Here is a 22,487-nt window from a genome sequence, read left to right as displayed (position 1 = left end):
GACCCGTTGGAAAAGACCCTGATGCTGGGAGGGGTTGGGGGCAAGAGAGAAGGGGACGATAGATGAGATGGCTGGATGGCATCACCGACTCGATGGACCTGAGTTTGGGTAATCTCCGGGAGTTGGTGATGGACAGGGAGGCCTGCTGTCCTATCATTCATGGGGTGACAAAGAGTTGGACATGCCTGAGCGATTGAACTGAACTGAAGATTAATAACCACCAGCTGTTTTTCCCTCAGGCATATGGAACAGAAGTTAATTATTCCCCTTTTCTGGATCTGAGTGCTGATAATTTATCAAGCCAAGGACATATTTCAGGAATTTTGGACAAAGGGTATCAGTTTAGTTCAGTCACTTAGTCGTGTCTGACTCTTTGTGACCCCATTACTGGCAGCATGCCAGGGCCCCCTGTCCATCACCAGCTCCCAGAGTCCACCCGAACCCATGTCCATTGAGTCGGTGATGCCATCCAACCATCTCATCCTCTGTCATTCCCCTCTCCTCCTGCCCTCAATGGTTCCCAGCATTAGGGGTTTTTCAAATGAGTCAGCTCTTCACATCAGGTTGCCAAAGTATCAGCTTCAACATTAGTCCCATCAATGAACACCCAGGACTGATTGCCTTTAGGATGGACTGGTTGGACCTCCTTGCAGTCCAAGGGACTCTCAAGAGTCTTCTCCAACACCACAGTTCAAAAGGATCAACTCTTCGGCACTCAGTTTTCTTCACAGTCCAACTCTCACATCCATACATGACCACTGGAAAAACCATAGCCTTGACTAGACAGACCTTTGTTGACAAAGTAATGTCTCTGATTTTAAATATGCTGTCTATATTGGTCATAACTTTCCTTCCAAAGAGTAAGCATCTTTCAATTTCATGGCTGCAGTCACCCTCTGCAGTGATTTTGGAGCCCCAAAAAATAAAGTCTGACACTGTTTCCACTGTTTACCCATTTGCCATGAAGTGATGGGACCAGATGCCATGATCTTCGTTTTCTGAATGTTGAGCTTTAAGCCAACTTTTTCACTCTCCTCTTTCACTTTCATCAAGAGGCTCTTTAGTTCTTCTTCACTTTCTGCCATAAGGGTGGTGTCATCTGCATATCTGAGGTGATTGATATTTTTCCCAGCAATCTTGATTCCAACTTGTGCTTCCTCCAGCCCTGCGTGTATCATGATGTACTCTGCATATAAGTTAAATAAGCAGGGTGACAATATACAGCCTTGATGTACTCCTTTTCCTATTTGGAAACAGTCTGTTCCATGTCCAGTTCTAACTGTTGCTTCCTGACCTGCATACAGGTTTCTCAAGAGGCAGGTCAGGTGCTCTGGTATTCCCATCTCTTTCAGAATTTCCCAGTTTATTGTGATCCACACAGTCAAAGGCTTTGGCATAGTCAATAAAGCAGAAATAGATGTTATTCTGGAATTCTCTTGCTTTTTCAGTGATCCATTGGATTTTTGCAGTTTAATCTCTGGTTCCTCTGCCTTATCTAAAACCAGCTTGCATATTTGGAATTTCATGGTTCTCCTATTTATGAAGCCTAGCTGAAGAATTGTGTGGTAGTTTGAGTGTTCTTTGGCATTGCCTTTTTTTGGGATTGACAAAGGGTATAGATTTAGGCTAATGGAGCAAGTTGTTTACTAAAAACAATACCAAGATCTCAGACTTCTTCACCAACTGCCTAGCAATTTCATCCTCATTGGTAATGGTAAATACTTATTCATTTCTTTTTCCATTCTATAAAAATTCTTTGTACTTCATAGTCTTTGTGGTTCTCACAGCAACCCTTCAAGATAAGAAGTCTTTGTTATTAATAAAGCAAATAAGCCATAGCACTCTTTTGTTCATTTACTGGACTTCTTACTTACTAACTGATAAGTGAGCTTATCACTTAAGCTCTCTAAATTTCTCTCATGGTTATCATTATTAACTTTTTAGTATGTATATATATATATTATATATATATATATACATGCATTCAGGGCCTCCCTGATCTTTTTTCCTACCTCTTCATCTCCCTATCTTTCTTTTTATCAATTGGTTGTGCTGGTAGTTTAGTCACAAGTTTGTATCTCTTTGAGATCCCATGTACTATAACTCACCAGGCTCCTCTCTCCATAGATTTCCCAGGCAAGAATATTGGAGTGAGTCTCCATTTCTTTCTCCAAACGATATTATGGGATCAAGCCCACATCTCCTGTATTGAAGGCAGATTCTTTACCACTTAGCCACCAGGGAAGCCCTTTCTATGTATTATATTCATCTAAATATCCCATCGAATTGTTAGATCAAAAAATAATATAATTTTTAATCATATACAGAGAGCAAAACAAAAGACAGCAGATTTAGACCATATATCTCTATGTATTTTATAACAGTAAATTTCTTTTTCTTTCCATGCTATTGGAAAGGTGAGGCATGTAGGTTTGCAACTTGCTTTTACACTTATTTGATCATAAGTGTTTCTCTAAGGTGGTACACACAGATTACCCTTATTTAAAGAAGACAAACATACCTACTGTTTATAATGGAGATATACTACAACTGATACAAACATTCTTCCACAGAGATATATTTTGAAATTTCAAGCAATGCTACAATGAACATATCCATATTATTCACTGTATTTTTCCAGGGATATATTCCTAAGTGCTGGTAAACTCCACAAAAATGTTCCAACAATCCAGATGCTCATCAATGGTGCGTAAGAGAGTCATGTCCGATTCTTTGCGACCCCATGAATCGCAGCACCCCAGGCCTCCCTGTCCATCACCAACTCCCGGAGTTCACTCAGATTCACATCCATCGAGTCAGTGATGCAATCCAGCCATCTCATCCTCTGTCATCCCCTTCTCCTCCTGCCCCCAATCCCTCCCAGCATCAGAGTCTTTTCCAATGAGTGAACTCTTCTCATGAGAGGGCCAAAGTACTGGAGTTTCAGCTTTAGCATCATTCCTTCCAAAGAAATCCCAGGGTTGATTGCCTTCAGAATGGACTGGTTGGATCTCCTTGCAGTCCAAGGGACTCTCAAGAGTCTTCTCCAACACCACAGTTCAAAAGCATCAATTCTTCGGCACTCAGCCTTCTTCACAGTCCAACTCTCACATCCGTACATGACCACAGGAAAAACCAAAGCCTTGACTAGACGGACCTTAGTCGGCAAAGTAATGTCTCTGCTTTTGAATATACTATCTAGGTTGGTCATAACTTTTCTTTCAAGGAGTAAGCGTCTTTTAATTTCATGGCTGCAATCATCATCTGCAGTGATTTTGGAGCCCAAAAAAAATAAAGTCTGACACCGTTTCCACTCTTTCCCCATCTCTTTCCCATGAAGTGATGGGACCAGATGCCATGTCTTAAGCATTCGTAATTCTGTAATTTCCTAAACTCCCTAGAAATATCTGGTGCCTACTTTCAGTTTCTTGGCTCACTATGTACTATTTTGTTTTATATTTTATATTTATTATACATCCTTTATTTTTTATTTACTTGACCTATCCGTTACTATATTAAAATTTTTATTGATTCTTTTTATCATTTCAAATAAACATTTATTTCAAATCACCAATGTCCTCTGGTATGTTATGGAAAGAGGAAATGACAGGTAAAGACTTTTAAAATTCTAGCAACTCCATTACATTGGCTAATGTGGCAGCTGTTTAGGAAAAAAAATAGATTAACAACTTATTAACATGGCTGGTTCATCTTTTAAAGCATGCTTAAATAACACAGATGAAGCATGAGGCATTTTAATTTTTTTAACAGCCAACATAGCTGCTAATTTGCTTTCAAATTGCATTTTCAACTTCCTTTGGATTTATTTTTTTTTTTTAATGCATGTCAACAGACCAGAATTAAAAAGGTGACAAACTGTGAAGAATTAAAAGTTCTAATTTAACAGATGAGCAATTGCAAATAACAAAATCTCAAACAAACACAATTCTAATGAAAGCTGACATGCTGGAGATTCTTTTTTTGTTTTCTTCCTTTTCATCAGGTAGCAACAAATTAGTTTAAGAAGCCATACTAGAATGCTGTGATTGGGATAACCAGCTCATAGCCCATGCTGTTAACTTTGGTTCTTGTTTGTTTCTTGAAACTATACATGACACTTATTTTGTACTAAGTACATTTTCTTCACTCAGATGTATCACAAGTTGTTCAAGACCAGACTAGTTCTCTGTGTTATTGCTGTTGGATGCTATTCTTGTGGTTCCCACTTGTGGAAATATATTTCTATCCATGTTCAGAATTATAGAGAACCTCATGGGCACACAGTGAGGAGGTATAAAGATTTTTTATGGGACAAGAATAATATTTTGTGACTTATCAAAAGAACATAGATACTGTCTTGCCTTGCAAACTCAGAGAAAGCATTAATTTAAATTGGGAAGCGGATTAAATGTGATTAAAGAATGGAAAAAAATTGAATCTGATTAAGGAAATTTCTGTCATAACAATGTACAGAAATGTTCTTTTTAAATTTGTTCAGGCTTCTAATATATGTTTGCTGATTAATTAGACAGATATGTATCCTTCTGTTTCTTGTATATTCATAAAGCAATAAAAGCAAAAAGTTCATAATATTGATAAAATTTGTACATACAGCTCCCACTTACTCGTTTGTAAACATGCGCCTGTGAATGTTCCCCATCCATCCCTGCACACTAATTTTGAACATTCAAGCATGCTTTTCTAGCTTCCCTTGTTTACAATTCAAACCATTTCTGTATTATTTTAAAGAGGTAACAGGAATTAATAAAATGAGAAAATAAACCTTCAAAGAATATTTTTTCTTTTCATTTAAATAAAATTACAGTTTAAGGTTTTCATTATTTTCCTTTAACATACACTTAATTCCTCTATATTTAAATATTTATATATAGTTGACCTTGCAGAATATTCTTATTACCATTTTGCAAACAGAATGGTATTCTAATTAAGTATTTGTAAGCATATTTTATTTGATATGGCTCGGTGTATAAAGAATCCACCTGCAGCACAGCAGAAACAAGAGACCGGTTGGATCCCTAGGTTGGAAAGATCCCCTGAAGAAGAACATGGCAATTAACTCCAGTATTCTTGCCTGGAAAATGCCATGGAGAGGAGCCTCGCAGGCTATAGTCCAAAGGCTTACAAAGAGTCAAACATGACTGAGCACAAGCATGGACAGAGGGATTATACAAATTATATTAATTTTTCATTAAAATACATTATATATATATATTAGTGTTATATATATAGATATTAGATTTATATATATCAGTTCAGTTCAGTCGCTCAGTCATGTCTGACTCTTTGCGACCCCATGAATCACAGCACGCCAGGCCTCCCTGTCCATCACCAACTCCCGGAGTTCACTCAGACTCACGCCCATCAAGTCAGTGATGCCATGCAGCCATCTCATCCTCTGTTGTCCCCTTCTCCTCCTGCCCCCAATCCCTCCCAGCATCAGGGTCTTTTCCAATGAGTCAACTCTTCGCATGAGGTGGCCAAAGTACTGGAGTTTCAGCTTTAGCATCATTCCTTCCAAAGAAATCCCAGGGCTGATCTCCTTCAGAATGGATTAGTTGGATCTCCTTGCAGTCCAAGGGACTCTCAAGAGTCTTCTCCAACACCACAGTTCAAATGCATCAATTCTTCAGCACTCAGTCTTCTTCACAGTCCAACTCTCACATCCATACATGACCACTTGAAAAACCATAGCCTTGACTAGACGGACCTTAGTCGGCAAAATAATGTCTCTGCTTTTCAAAATGCTATCTAGGTTGGTCATAACTTTTCTTCCAAGGAATAAGCATCTTTTAATTTCAAGGCTGCTATCACCATCTGCAGTGATATTGGAGCCCAAAAACTAAAGTCTGACACTGTTTCCACTCTTTCCCCATCTATTTCCCATAAAGTGATGGGACTGGATGCCATGATCTTCGTTTTCTGAATGTTGAGCTTTAGGCCAACTTTTCACTCTCCACTTTCACTTTCATCAAGAGGCTTTTTGGTTCCTCTACACTTTCTGCCATAAGGGTGGTATTATCTGCATATCTGAGGTTATTGATATTTCTCCCAGCAATCGTGATTGCAGCTTCTGTTTCTTCCAGTCCAGCTTTTCTCATGATGTACTCTGTATAGAAGTTAAATGAGCAGGGTGACAATATACAGCCTTGACGTACTCCTTTTCCTATTTGGAACCAGTCTGTTGTTCCATGTCCAGTTCTAACTGTTGCTTCCTGACCTGCATACAGATTTCTCAAGAGGCAGGTCAGGTGGTCTGGGATTCCCATCTCTTTCAGAATTTTCCACAGTTTATTGTGATCCACACAGTCAAAGGCTTTGGCATAGTCAATAAAGCAGAAATAGATGCTTTTCTGGAACTGTCTTGCTTTTTCCATGATCCAGCGGATGTTGGCATTTTGATCTCTGGTTCCTCTGCCTTTTCTAAAACCAGCTTGAACATCAGGGAGTTCACGGTTCACATATTGCTGAAGCCTGGCTTGGAGAATTTTGAGCATGACTTTACTAGCATGTGAGATGAGTGCAATTGTGTGGTAGTTTGAGCATTCTTTGGCATTGCCATTCTTTGGGATTGGAATGAAAACTGACCTTTTCCAGTCCTGTGGCCACTACTGAGTTTTCCAAATTTGCTGGCATATTGAGTGCAGCACTTTCACAGCATCATCTTTCAGGGTTTGAAATCGCTCAACTGGAATTCCATTACCTCTACTAGCTTTGTTCGTAGTGATGCTTTCTAAGGCCCACTTGACTTCACATTCCAGGATGTCTGGCTCTAGGTGAGTGATCACACCTTCATGATTATCTGGGTCGTGAAGATCTTTTTTTTACAGTTCTTCTGTGTATTCTTGCCACCTGTTCTTAACATCTTCTGCTTCTGTTAGGTCCATACCATTTCTGTCTTTTATTGAGCCCATCTTTGCATGAAATGTTCTCTTGGTATCTCTAATTTTCTTGAAGAGATCTCTAGTCTTTCCCATTCTGTTCTTTTCTTCCATTTCTTTGCATTGATCACTGAAGAAGGCTTTCTTATCTCTTCTTGCTGTTCTTTGTAACTCTACATTCAGATGCTTATATCTATATATATAAAACTTATATATATATATATATATATATATATACCACTTATAAAATATTTATCAGCTGATTATGGACTTTTGTACACAGTAAATGTGAAGTGTGAGCAAGTAAATTGAAGCAAAATTTCCAGGGCAAATGAAATCTGGAACCCAAGCATGGTAGCATCTTTGTTTCCAAATCCCATGGACAGAGGAGCCTGGCAGGCTTCAGTCCATGGGGTTGCAAAAGAGTCAGACATGACTTAGCTCCAACAAACAATATACTCCAATAGACTTATAAGTAATGCATTCCTATCTGAATAGAGAAAGTCTAATTTTACTGTAAGTCTCATTTAGTGGAAGACATAGAACTATTTATCTCTCTACACAAAGTAAATGTCCTTAGTCAAGTAAAATTGTATTGTCTTTAGAGTCAAAATACCATTATGAAATATTGTATTACCTAACTCTGTAAATATTTTTGCTGTTAGCTAAAATTTAGTGTCTTTAAATAATAAAGACTAGAAATATATTGTCAAATCAGATTTGCTTCATCAATCTCATCCTGTTTCCAAAGCCATCCAATTTGCACTTACAGGTCTTTCATTCATATTTAGAAAAGGCATAAAGTCCTACTTGAAGATAATTTTTTAAATTAAAAAGAAAATAGTTCTTGAATAGTTCTAAGTTTAAGAATGATGACTGATCATCTCTGTTTTCTTCAACCACCATTACCCCAAGGAAGATGAAAGCTTCTATATGAATCCTTCTTCCAGGTTTCTTATCCCCTTGCCTATGAATCAATTCATCAACAACTCTTCTCTGAGCACTTTCTACATGCAAAAATCCTATCACATCCTGGAGTTACAGCCCTCATGGAGCCAATTTTCAATTAGGACAGGCATTTTTAAGAATCATACTATATATTTATAATTACAAATTAACAGAAGTATTCTGAGAAGAAGAAGAATTTGATGAGAAATAAGAACATAATGATGTAAGACATACAGCAAAGACTTTTCTGAGAAAATAACACTTAAAATTTTCACTTAGGCTGGGTGTGGGGGAGAGAATATTCCAGGCAAAGAGAACATCACTTGCAAATGTTCTATTGTTTAATTTCACCAGTATGGAGAGGGAAGAGTACTAGTTGAAATTCCATAATTAGGGGCTGAGTCATCTAGGGCTTCAAAGACTGAGGTGAGTATTTTTAGATTTTAAGTCAGAATTTTATGAAAGTTTTACACAGGGGAATGAAATAATCTGATTTATTTTGTAAATCATTGATTAGGTTATAATGGGGATGTAAGGTTGGAAGGTAGGCATGAGCAAGGAGGAGTGGCCTAGTCAAAAAAAGATTCAAGTTGATCTCTAAACATTACCCCAGACACTCCCCAATGCAGCCCAGAAGAGCTCACAGAAGTGCTACACAATAACCACAGAGATTTTGCCAACTCCAGCACATGGTAAGTGCATACAAAGCAACCACAGGGGCTTCTCCAACTCTGGCACATGTGCCCTTGATGCACAATTGTGTCCTCACATAACCTTTGGCAGCCAGGAGCCTATTAAGTGTTCATAAATATTCTATACATACATGAAGTAAAGTGAAAGTAAGTCGCTCAGTCCTGTCCAACTCTTTACAACCCCATGGCGTACAGTTCATGGAATTCTCCAGGCCAGAATACTGCAGTGGGTAGCCTTTCCCTTCTCCAGGGGATCTTCCCAACCCTGGGATCAAACCCAGGTCTTCCACATTGCAGATGATTCTTTACCAGCTTAGCCACAAGGGATTTTGATTATAACAACTGAATTATGGGAAAGACATGTGCAATAGAGCCTGTTGTTATGTAAGCTGCAACTGTCAGTCAAAACTGTCAGTTTGGACTACAGTCCAAGGGGTTACATGACTGAGCATCCATAAATGAGGGTGGAGGGAGATGGGTTGGTAGCAATAAACTGGTAGAACTAAAAAACAGAATACTGTCAGTCCATGCCAGCCTAGATGAATATGTAAAAGCCCTGTCTGGTACCTCATCATTCTGGGACCAGTGTCTCTCTTGGCTTGGCCCACCTCTCCCTTGAGGTATTCTGTTTTTTTTTTTTTTTTTTTTTTTCTGTTTCTTTCTTAATAAACTTGTTTTATACCATGGGTAAGACCTCAGATTCTTTTTTGTATCCTTACCAGGACCTGAGGCCCATGAAAAAGGGTCTTCTTCAACCTTCTCCCTACCCAGTGATAGCGACATGGAGTGTGAGGAAGAAGAGGGGTACAAATGGAAATGCTATTTAAGAGGTGCTCGGGGATATCTAAGAGAGGAAATAGTGTCAGGAATTAAGATGATAGCAACAGAAGATAGATAAAGACTTAAACGCTCCTTAGTTGGCACACTTGATGTGTCTTGGTACTTGTTAGACGTGAAGAAGAACAGAGAAAGAAGCTGTTATTCAGAAAGCTCCGTTAAGGAACCCAGCTAGAAATGTTGAGCTTTACATTTCACTTTTCTTGACAATTGACATTTCCTCATGAATTCTTCCATTACTGCTTCATTGTTTTAGTATGCATACATTTCTGGAATGTCTGGTTCATCTTCCCAGATGGCATAACAAAAGTTACTAGAGGATTTTGAATTCTGCATTTCTAAGGATGCATCAATATATATGTCTGAATAGCTATTAGTCACATAAATATCTTTATATGTCTGTAGTTACAACTGTTCCCTATTATTTCATATTTTGAAATTATTATTGAATAAAAATTATAAGTGAGTATAAAAATATTTGCTGAAGAAAGGGTATAGAAATGTGCTAAGCTTTTGATCATGATGGATCTTTAGAATCAGTGTATGAATTTCTGACTCCTGGGACTACCCACAGTGCATCTGAATAGACAGAGAGATCTTATGGAACCATATGAGGAGACAGCTATTGAAGAAATTTAAAGGCAAAGATGGCTCCCATAGTAGAAACAAATATCAAGAAATCTTAATAGCTTTCTTGGCATTAAAATGAGCTTCTGTTAGAACTACGTGGATGTATATTCACACTGAACAGAAATATATTATTATTTCCAAGAAAGTTAAGTGTCCATCCCCATAGTTCTGCATCAGTTCTCTCCTCTTGTTCAGGAACGGGACTATCTCTGCCATGTTCCCTTTTGGCTGCTCACACTTGCTTTATTATCATTCTCTCCCCAAGGAGTCATAGTCTTGTTCTCTAAAACCAAGGCCCTTTTTAATTCTGCTTGTTTCTCTCTTCTGTATATTTCTCTGTTAATTAATTGGGGCATAACCTGACCTGGATATCTGTTTTAATATGGTAATGTGCTATGTGTTTTTGATAACTCATGAAGGAAATGTAATTCAGTTTCTTTGCTTTTAGCAGGCAAGTCCCTACATGAACTGTTGAATATGCAACTTAGTGGTACCATAAAAAGATCTATGAAATAGAATACCTACCTGATTTTCTTAGTTATTAATGAGGTAAAGCCAACCACAACACTACTTCCTGTCAGCAAAAAGAAGAAAAAGTTATAATAAGAACACTCATCTCTGTATTTATTATAAAGTAATAATTTAGAAGTAGTTACATTCTCTTATGAGTGCCACTAGAGAGATATTGAACTTTAAAAATTAGCAGCCTGCTATAATAAATATCCAATTTCAATGTAAATGATCCCTCTATAGCCTGCCATTTTAGAAATGTAGGAAGTCCAGAAGTCATGATACAAGAAGTAGTGTTAACAGTGATTTAAATCAATCAGCAACCATCGATGTGGTAGGACATCCATGGAAACTAAGCTCTGGTATCATTACCAGAACTGACAGGTCAGGTGCAACCTCTTACTGCAAACATGAATTATGATAAAATATAGCATCATACATTTTTTGAAATTTAATTTCTGAATTTAAAACTTAATATGATATATTATTAAAAATAATATTTTAATGTAACTCATGGACTAATAATTCATATTAGGATTTACATGAAGAACCTACTATGTAGGAAGTCATGATCTTAGCTATCTTCAAGTAAAGGCACATGTTTTGTGTCTCTGTTTTCAACTACATATCTGTATATTTTAATAATTTAGATCCATCATACAGTATGAATTGTTATAAAACTAAAGTACATTATAATATATAATATTAAACAAGCTCAATCTTCAGTCATGTTAATTCAGATGAGTAGGATTCCTGTATGAATAGCTGTATCTTTTATAGAAAAGTATATTTATATTCCACAGTATGTTTACACGTTTGAAAGACATCTGATCTTAGGAAAAGCATTATACACACACACACACGCACACACACATACAATGTGTTAAGAGAACTTCTAGGAAATATGGATGACTGAGCTGACGTGGAAAAATATCCACACTTAAATACAAATAAAGCTATAAAGCCACATATAATATTGTGTTTATAATGGCTAAGTTTAAAAATAGGAATATAATATCTTTAGTCAATGCAGAGATCATTCAAACCCAGAGTGCTGACCAGCAACTCATGGCCTATGGTTTATGTGGGATTTAGAGCAAGACACTAAGGTTAGGAGTAAGCACTGGAGAGGTTATCTCCCATGATGAAATGGAAAAAATGACTCGATAAGTTGTGTACAGAAAGCAAGGAAGGAAAATAGCATTTTTCTGGCCCTGTACTAGAACATTTATTTACTCATAAGTGGGTTATCATTTATAGTACCCATATTTTACACATAACACAAGTTGGTAAGTGAGAAATCTTTCTGTTTTCCTCCTTGTTTTCTCTCTTCTCTCCTAGCTCCTCTCTCGTCTCTTCTCTCTCTTTCTATATGTATATATACATATATATAGTATACATATATACATTATATCAACAGATATATATCACGCATATATACACATGTGTGAAAATTCATATATATTACAATATATGCAAATAAACATAAATATAGACCCCCCACATATATATAACAACATTTAATGAACTGACAGATAGGCTTTGCCAATCAACAGTTAAGTGTATGTGTGCTCAGTCACTCAGTCATATCCAACTTTTTGTGACCCCATAGACTGTGGCCCTCCAGGCTCCTCTATCCATTTCCCTCCTCTGAAATTTCCTAGGCAAGAATATTGGAGCAGCTTGCCATTTCATACTCCAGGAGATCTTCCCAGCTCAGGGATCGAACCCACATCTCTTGAGTCTCTTGCACAGGCAGATGGATTCTTTACCACTAAGCCACTTGGGAAGCCCACAACAGTTAGTACCATCATGAAAAGAAAGTCGTGGAGATATATCATGCCTCCTAAGGGGAGAACAAACCACCACTCATGAAGTAGACTTGACATACAAAAAAAAATCTTCCTGAATCTTTTCAGTCCAATAGATCTGACTACTAATACTACAGAGTAAATACAGAGACTAGAACATATTAATCATATCATTTATCAATTAAGAGATATAATCTAGACTATAAAAAATAATGCAGATCACATGATTTAGTTACTTCAAACAAATAAATTATAAGAGAATGAAGAGATGAAATGAAAACCTATAGATTAGAGGAGATAACTAACATAAAAATTAATCACAATATGTGTACTCTATTAGTTGTGTATTAGTCTCTCAGTCATGTCCTACTCTTTGCGACCCCATATACTCTAGCCCACCAGGTTTCTTTGTCCATAGAATTGTCCAGGCAAGAATACTGGAGTGGGTTGCCATTTTTTTCGTCAGGGGATCTTCCTCACTCAGGGATCAAACCCAGGTCTCTGCATTGCAGGCAGATTCTTTACCACCTAAGCCACCAGGGAAGCCCTACATTTCGTTGTTTAAATTCTTAGGCAAACAAAACAACTAAACATATATAACATTTATAAGATAATTGGATATCTTATTTACTAGATATTTGATAATAGTAAGAAATTGTTTTATTTCCTATTTTTAAAAGGTACTTATTTTAAGAAGTAAATACTAAAATGTTTATTAATATGTCATGGAATTTTCTTTAAAATAATATGAGAAGAAAGCAAATGAGTAGGAATATATATGAGAAAACACCAGCCATGTGATGACTGCTGTAACTGGGTGATAGACATTAAGTTCATTATATTATTTAACCTATATTTGTATGTTTGAAATATAGTTCATAATAAAAAATTAAGAATAAAATAAAATATATTTGGAGTGGTAAAATTTATTTCAATTAGAATTATAGTATATACTACAATAAAAAATAAATAGTGATTTAAGACATTATAAGGAGAAGGCAATGGCAACCTACTCCAATACTCTTGCCTGGAATACCCCATGGACGGAGGAGCCTGGTAGGCTGCAGTCCATGAGGTCTCAAAGAGTCAGATGACTGAGCGACTTCACTTTCACTTTTCACTTTGATGCATTGGAGAAGGAAATGGCAACCCACTCCAGTGTTCTTGCCTGGAGAATCCCAGGGACGGGAGAGCCTGGTGGGCTGCCATCTATGGGGTCCCACAGAGTCAGACACAACTGAAGCGATTTAACAGCAGCAGCAATACATTATAATATAGATAATTTTTTAAAATAAAAATAAAATGTGTTAAGGACAGATGCTGAAGATGAAGCTCCAATACTTTGGCCACCTGATGCAAAGAGCTGACTCACTGGAAAAAAACCCTGATGCTGGAAAAGATAGAAGGCAGAAAGAGAGGGAGGACGACAGAGGATGAGCTGGTTGGATAGCATCACCAATTCAATGGACATGAGTTTGAGAAAGCTCTGGGAGATGGTGAGGGACAGGGAAGTCTGGTATGCTGCAGTCCATCGGGGTCACAAAGAGTCAGACACGACTGAGACTGAACAACAAGCATTTTAGAAGATTAAATTGATCAATGAATCTCTTCAAAGGCAGAAATTAAATCCTACACACTATAGGTCTCACAATTCTTGCTATATAGTAGTCACTCAATAATTTGTCTTAATAATACAATTTTGTTTTTTCATATCAGCATATGAAAGGAACTTAAATGCTACATGAGTGAGACTTTATGACAAATCCAAGATATATTTTCTACTTAATGATTTAGGTATACAGGTACACTGATAAATATGAGAATTCATTCAGCCAGAAAAAAAGTAACATTTATGTAAAAATGAATTTTAAATATTTTTGATTAAAACAGTCTTTAAGAAAAATCAGTTAATGTGAATTTTGATACATGATCCATTATTTTGAAAAAATTTAATAAAACTACAATAGGCCAAAAGAAATTTGTTAACCCTATCTAAAAAGTCTTAGGCTGCCTATAAGTCAATTTTCAATCTCTTGTGGAGTCATTCATAAACCACCAACCAAAATAACAAGTGAATGAAACATAATGAAAACATAAGCAATGAGCTTAATGCATTTTTTAAAAAGTAAATCATGTCAAGCAAACTTAATTACTTTCTCAATTGAAATACATAATTCATGTATGAAGTGAATGTAGTAGATGTGATGGATTTATATTTCATTGAGTGGATGTAATAACAGAATTATGATTTGAAAAATAGATTTTAATTGTCTTACATGAGCTGGCATTTCTTATAGAAAATAGGAACAACATTTAAATTGTTGATAGAATGGATAAGGTCTACAAATTAGTAGACTCACTAGAAAAGACCCTGATACTGGGAAAGACTGAAGGCAGAAGGAGAAGGGGACAACAGAGGATGAGATGGTTGGATGGCATCACCAAGTCAATAGACAATGAGTTTGAGTAAACTCCGGGAGTTGGTGATGGACAAGGAAGCCTGGCGTGCTGCAGTCCATGGGCTCACAAAATCAGACACTACTGAGTGACTGAACTGAACTGATAACTCATACATTCCTATCTTATGAACCTTTGGTAAAACACAACACACTGAGCTCTGCCGTACCTTTTGAGTTCTCTAAGAAACTGAGACCAGGTTATCAAGAAACAAGGTGCATTCCAGATGAAAAAGTGAATTTAAGCTAGGTAGGTCACTTTTACCCTTCTTTCTGCACTGACTCTTTTTAATCATGTAATTTGAAAATATCTTTTTTTTCTCACCTTTCCTATAACTTTGAAAGAAAGCTCTAATAAAATCAATGTCATTAAATAGTGGTAGCTGAAAGTGCTATGCCTCATAGGTTTGATAATACTTACATTTATAAAACTTAATAAGTAAAAACCATCTAAAGTGGAAAAAAGTGGAAAACTATCTCTATACACTATCATATATGAAAAATCCTGAGGAATAAACACACATACTCACAAATCAGAACTACTATATTATTTTAGCACAATTACAGGATAAAAGATCAATATGTAAAAGTCAACTGTATATCTATACACTAGCAATTAACAATCCAAAAATGAAATTAATTAAAAATTTTCATTTATAATAATATGAAAACTAAAAGCAGGAACAAATTAACAAAAAGATTGCAAGAGTTACAAACAGAATTATAAGGCATGGTTGAAAAATAGGAAATAACCTGAAAACAATGGAAAATACTCCATATTAATGAATTTCAAGAATTTACACTGTTAAGATGGCAATACTACAGATTCAACACAACCTCATGAAAATTGGAGTTGGCATTTTTACAAAATTTGACAAGCTGATCCTAACATTCATATGAAAATGCAAGGTACTCAGAACAGCCAAAACAATCTTGAAAAAGAAAAATAAATTTTGGTGAGACAGTTCAGTTCAGTTCAGTCACTCAGTCATGTCTGACTCTTTGTGACACCATGAACCACAGCACTCCAGGCCTCCCTATCCATCACCAACTCCCAGAGTCCACCCAAACCCATGTTCATTGAGTCAGTGATGCCATCCAACCATCTCATCCTCTGTTGTCACCTTCTCCTCCTGCCCTCAATCTTTCCCAGCATCAGGGTCTTTTCAAATGAGTCAGCTCTTTGCATGAAGTGGTCCAAGTATTGGAGTTTCAGCCTCAACCTCAGTCCTTCCAATGAACACCCAGGACTAGTCTCCTTTAGGATGGACTGGTGGGATCTCCATGCAGTCCAAGGGACTCTCAAGAGTCTTCTCCAACACCACAGTTTGAAAGCATCAACTCTTTGGCACTCAGTTTTCTTTATAGTCCAACTCTCACATCCATACATGACCACTGGAAAAACCATAGCCTTGACTAGATGGACCTTTGTTGGCAAAGTAATGTCTTTGCTTTTAAATATGCTGTCTAGGTTGGTCATAATTTTCCTTCCAGGGAGTAAGTGTCTTTTAATTTCATGGCTGAAATCACCATCTGCAGTGACTTTTGAGCCCCCAAAAATAAAGTCAGCCACTGTTTCCCCATCTATTTGCCATGAGGTGATGGGACCGGATGCCATGATTTTAGATTTCTGAATGTTGAGCTTTAAGCCAACTTTTTCACTCTCCTGTTTCCCTTTCATCAACAGGCTCTTTGGTTCTTCACTTTCTGTCATAAGGGTGGTGTCATCTGCATATCTGAGGTTATTGATATTTCTCCCAGTAATCTTGATTCCAGCTTGTGCTTCCTCCAGACCAGCGTTTCTCAGGATGTACTCTGCATAGAAGTTAAATAAGCAGGGTGACCATATACAGCCTTGATGTACTCCTTTTCCTAATTGGAACCAGTCTGTTGTTCCATGTCCAGTTCTAACTGTTGCTTCCTGACCTGCATACAGGTTTCTCAAGAGGTAAGTTAGGTGGTCTGCTATTCCCATCTCTTTCAGAATTTTCCACAGTTTATTGTGATCCACACAGTCAAAGGCTTTGGCATAGTCAATAAAGCAGAAATAGATGTTTTTCTAGAACTCTCTTGCTTTTTCGATGATCCAGCGGATATGGCAATTTGATGTCTGGTTCCTCTGCCTTTTCTAAAACCACTTCTTAATTTCAAAGCTTACTACAATACTACAGTTTCAAGGCACAGATTAGTGGGATGGAACTGAGAATCTGGAACAAAACCTTTACATTTATTTTGACAAGAGTGCCAGTGCAAGTAAATACAACTAAATGGGGAAAGAATAGTTTGTTTGTTTTTTTTTTCAACAAATGATATCTAGACAACTGAGCATCCACATGTAAAATTAAGGGATGACTTGCTAATAGTTTTCATGTGTTCATAAGGGAAGATTATTTTTTGGACCCAAAGTACTATAAGTTCTTGAAATCAAACTCACTAGTAAGCTAAAAGAGTGGATACTCAGGGCTTTATGTACCCCTCTATACATGGAAAAGACATTTTGATATCTCACAACCAGCCCTTCTACTTTCTGCTCTTTCTACAACACTTCTGAATAAGTGTGGAGGAGGACATGGCAATCCATACCATTATTCTCGCCCGGAGAATCCCATGCACAGAGGAGCCTGGCGGTCTGTCGTCCATAGTGTCACAAAGAGTCAGACATGAGTGAAATGACTTAGCACTCACACACATAGCAGATCAGTATTCATTTCTATGGCTAATACCCTTAATTTCCCTACTGTGAGATAATGTTCATTTTTTATTTGTTCACTCTGCCTTGTACATAGTAAGAATAAGTAGGTAAGAGATATAGGTATTTATTTACTCACTCATTCATCCATTCCATCCATTCATTCACTTAGTCAGTAAACAATTATTGTATAACTTTTCAATATCCTACATTACAATTTAGGAATAATAAATGTTTTAAGACCATAAGCATGTAAATTCCATGAGATCAGGAATTTTATCTCGTCCCATCAATCTCCTATGTCTGGAACAGTACCTAAGTAGGCACTCATTGAATATTTGTTAAATGAATAAAACAGCTAATGCACTTTGAGCATTAGTATCTATATCTCTATTCTAAGTACTTTTATCTTTTTAACTTTCATAACAACCCTTGGATAAAGGTATCATTGTAATCCACACTCCACATTGGAAGAAACTACAGTACAGAGAACTTAAATGCCTTGGACAGTAACACAGAACTGGCAAGTCTATGTTCTAACCAAGACAATCTGACCCACAGGCATTCAGAGATGATGTAGACTACTTAGGTGTTCACAATGTAACTGGTCACATAAAATATAACCACACCCAAAGCAACCACATAAAGTCAGATGGGTATGAAGTCAATTCCTACTTACTTCCCAATTTTAAAACTGCTATACACAAATACGGGCTTCCCAGGTGGTGCTAGTGGTAAAGAATCTGCCTGCCAATGCAGGAGAAATAAGAGATGCAAGTTCAATCCCTGGGTCGGGAAGATCCTCTGGAGGAGGGCATGGCAACCCACTCCAGTATTCCTGCCTGGAGAATCCTCATGAACAGAAGAGCCTGGCAGACTACAGTCCATAGCGTCTCAAAGAGTCAGATGCAACTGAAGTGACTTAGCACAGCATAGCATACACAAATACAAAATCTGCAGTAGAAGTGAAAAGAGAAAAAGAGTTATTGCCACAAAAAGTAAGATAAAAATGTAAATTAATTAGGCATTGGTTCCTGTGAATTTGGCTCATTTGTTTTATTAAAAACAAGGATATTTAGTTAGATAGAATTTTCTTTTTCTCTACTTTAAAAAAAAAAAAAAGCCTCTTTTTTTATCTAACCAAAAAATTAAGGCCCATCTTATACTTATTTTTTTAAGTGCTGTCTTTTTACAATATAACATTGTAAAACAATATAAACTCAAGTTTATAAAGGACAGATATAGCAAAACAAAAAAAAAAAGTTTGCTTCAGATTTGTTAATGTTTAGCTAAAGAAATAAAATTTCTAGTCATTACAGTTAAAATGTGTTAATATTTGCACTTAAAATTATTATATTTCACTTAAATATCTTGTTTTAAAAATAGAATTGAGGTATCTGCTGAGAAATATTAGGGGCACATCTTGTTTTCAATTTTGTTTGTATTTATAACCTTGTATGTACATTCTTAAGTACTGACTTCAATGACTTCATTCTGATTACTATAGATTCATAAAATCTTAAGACTGGAAGGGATCTTGAGAGGTTGTTTACATAGCCACTCTCAGGCAGCATCCTACTTAACTGTCCCTGACAAATGTGCATCTATTCTACTTTTAAAGCCATACTGCAAGAAGTTCATATAAATTAATTATACACATAGTTCTAGAGAATAGAGAGCTCAGAATGGCACTCCTGATTTAACCAATCAAATTATTATTGATTGTATCAGCACTTCCATGGTTCCAATTGCTTTTTTGCTTATAAATCAGTAGCAATTTAAGGACTATAAATTTTCATTTACTTCTGAGGATATAAGAGATCACTCCTCACTAGCATTTTTATTAACCATATTAAGTGAGAAGTCAAAACAACTGCACCATTAGGGAAGGCAAACTGGCAGTAAGTAAAGTAGAACACCTAATTTCAAATGATATCTTAAACTGGAAATCAGTAAAAGTCATGGTAAATATATATATATATATATAATGCATTCTACTAAATGAGTGCAAATACTGATAAAGATTTTTCCTACTTTAACTTTATATGATCTTTCCCTGTAGCCTTGCTTCTATTGCACACATCATTCATTAGATTATGAAAACCATTAATGTCAAGAAGCAGAACAAAATGAATTCACTGAGGGGCTGCTATTAGCATATCAAGTAGCTATTTTTCACTAAATATTCCTGACAGCTCTCATTACATATGATGGATGAACTTTATAAGTAGTAGTAGTTTCTGAGGAAAATAAAATCTCTAGGCATACTATCACGTGTTGCTGAATAACTAGCAATCATCTTTCCACAGTTTATATTTTCCCCTTTTTACTGGGAAAGTGTTATAAAATTCACAGGTAGGTTAAATGCCTGAGTCAAAATTCATTTAGAAATAGCGAGTCTAATTTATGACCTGAATATTTTAAGTGCCTTTAGTTAAGATACATTGCAGCTAGTCATCCAAATACTCCACAAACATAGTAAATGACAGTAACTGAAAAAGAAAAAAAAAAAAAAGCAGTTGGAAATCAGAATTTTGGAAGCCATTGCTATAAAGGGACTTAAAACAAGCAGGGAAATTCAGAACATAGGCTAAAAGGCAAAAATATGATATTACTCCTTATGTTTTCACTAGAGCTTTGGGAAAACACTGCAAACCTTTATCATGATATGAGTATGAAGGAATAATAATAATTACAATAATATTGTTTGCTGTCCCAACTCAAGTGAGAAGGGAGCATTATAAGTCCAAGGGTATAACTGTGTGACCCCCAGGCACTATATTATCTACATCAGATTCCACAAAATGCAGCATAGATTGAGTCCAGCTTGTAGAAATATTCTGTTCAGTCTATACAATGTATTTTTAAAATTCAAATTTTCAACATTTAAAATTCAAAGGATTTTTGATAACTGTCAAAATTTGGGGCTACTTTTTAAAGATTTGGCAACAGTTGGTGGGAGCATCAGCATTTATTCACCCTTTTGCCAAATATTTCACCTCTCTATAGTAGTCCTTGAAGGATAAGAAGAGCATTTGTTGTCTTTTATCATTAGGAAAATATTATTGTTTTCTGATGTCAGAGAAATAGTTCTCTATGAAATGTGGAAAAACAAACAATAAACTGAGAGGAGTCCGTAAGTCACTGACTTAGGTTAACTAGTCTGGACCTATTTAACTTTACGAAAATATTTAATATAATAATGTGACATGTTAATTTATCAACAATAGGAAACTAATGCTCCAATAACAATATAAAATCGATTTTTACCTTGATGTTATCCATATACTTTAGTATATGTTATACATTATATATATTTGATTCACTTCAGTCGCTCAGCCGTGTCTAAACTTAACAACCCCATGAATCACAGCACGCCAGGCCTCCCTGTCTATCAGCAACTCCCGGAGTTCACCCAAACCACGTCCTTCTAGTTGGTGAAGCCATCCAGCCATCTCATTCTCTGTCGTCCCCTTCTTCTCCTGCCCTCAATCTTTCCCAGCATGGAAATTCAGAGTCTTTTCAAATTTGTTAGCTCTTCGCATGAGGTGGCCAAAGTATTGGCATTTCAGATTCAACATCAGTCTGTCCAATGAACACCCAGGACTGATCTCCTTTAGGATAGACTGGTTGGATCTCCATGCAGTCCAAAGGACTCTGAATAGTCTTCTCCAACACCACAGTTCAAAAGCATCAACTCTTCGGTGCTCAGCTTTCTTTATAGTCCAACTCTCATATCATACATGACTACTGGTAAAGCCATAGCCTTGACTAGATGGACCTTTGTTGGCAAAGTAATGTCTCTACTTTTTAATATGCTGTCTAGGTTGGTCATAACTTTCCTTCCAAGGAGTAAGTGTCTTTTAATTTCATAGCTGCAATCACCACCTACAATGATTCTGGAGCCCCCAAAAGTAAAGTTAGCCACTGTTTCCACTGTTTCCCCATCTATTTGCCATGAGGTGATGGGACCGGATGCCATGATCTTCGTTTTCTGAATGTTGAGCTTTAAGCCAACTTTTTCACTCTCCTGTTTCCCTTTCATCAAAAAGCTCTTTAGTTCCTCTTCACTTTCAGCCATAAGGGTGGTGTCATCTGCATATCTGAGGTTATTGATATTTCTCCCAGCAATCTTGATTCCAGCTTGATTCCAGCTTAAATATTGATTCCAGCCCAGAGTTTCTCAGGATGTACTCTGCATAGAAGTTAAGTAAGCAGGGTGACAATATACAGCCTTGACGTACTCCTTTTCCTGTTTGGAACCAGTTTGTTGTTTCATGTCCAATTCTAACTGTTGTTGCCGACCTGCATATAGGTTTCTCAAGAGGCAGATCAGATGGTTTGATATTCCCATCTCTTTCACAATTTTCCACAGTTTATTGTGATCCACACAGTCAAAGGCTTTGGCATAGTCAATAAAGCAGAAACAGATGTTTTCTAGAACTCTCTTGCTTTTTCAATGATCCAGTGGGTAAGTGTGTAAATGTGTGTGTGTGTATGTGTGTATTACATATATATTCACTATAGCTGTGTTTTGAGACTGGCCAAAAAAGTAATTGTATATACATTTGTAAGTTACATAGAAAACAAAATGTTTCAGTTAATAAAATACATATTTCAAATATTTGGGTTAGTCCTAACCTAACCTGTCTCTTGAAAAACCTATATGCAGGTCAGTTAGCAACAGAACTGGACATGGAACAACAGACTGGTTCCAAATAGGAAAAAGAGTATGTCAAGGCTGTATATTGTCACCCTGCTTATTTAACTTCTACGCAGAGTACATCATTAGAAATGCTGGGCTGGAGGAAGCACAAGCTGGAATCAAGATTGCCGGGAGAAATATCCGTAACCTCAGATATGCAGATGACACCACCCTTATGGCAGAAAGTGAAGAGGAACTCAAAAGCCTCTTGATGAAAGTAAAAGAGGAGAGTGAAAAAGTTGGCTTAAAGCTCAACATTCAGAAAACGAAGATCATGGCATACGGTCCCATCACTTCATGGCAAATAGAT

Source organism: Oryx dammah, unplaced genomic scaffold (assembly GCF_014754425.2).
Source record: "Oryx dammah isolate SB20612 unplaced genomic scaffold, SCBI_Odam_1.1 HiC_scaffold_27, whole genome shotgun sequence".
NCBI lineage: Eukaryota > Metazoa > Chordata > Mammalia > Artiodactyla > Bovidae > Oryx > Oryx dammah.
Note: the sequence above shows the minus strand (reverse complement) of the source record.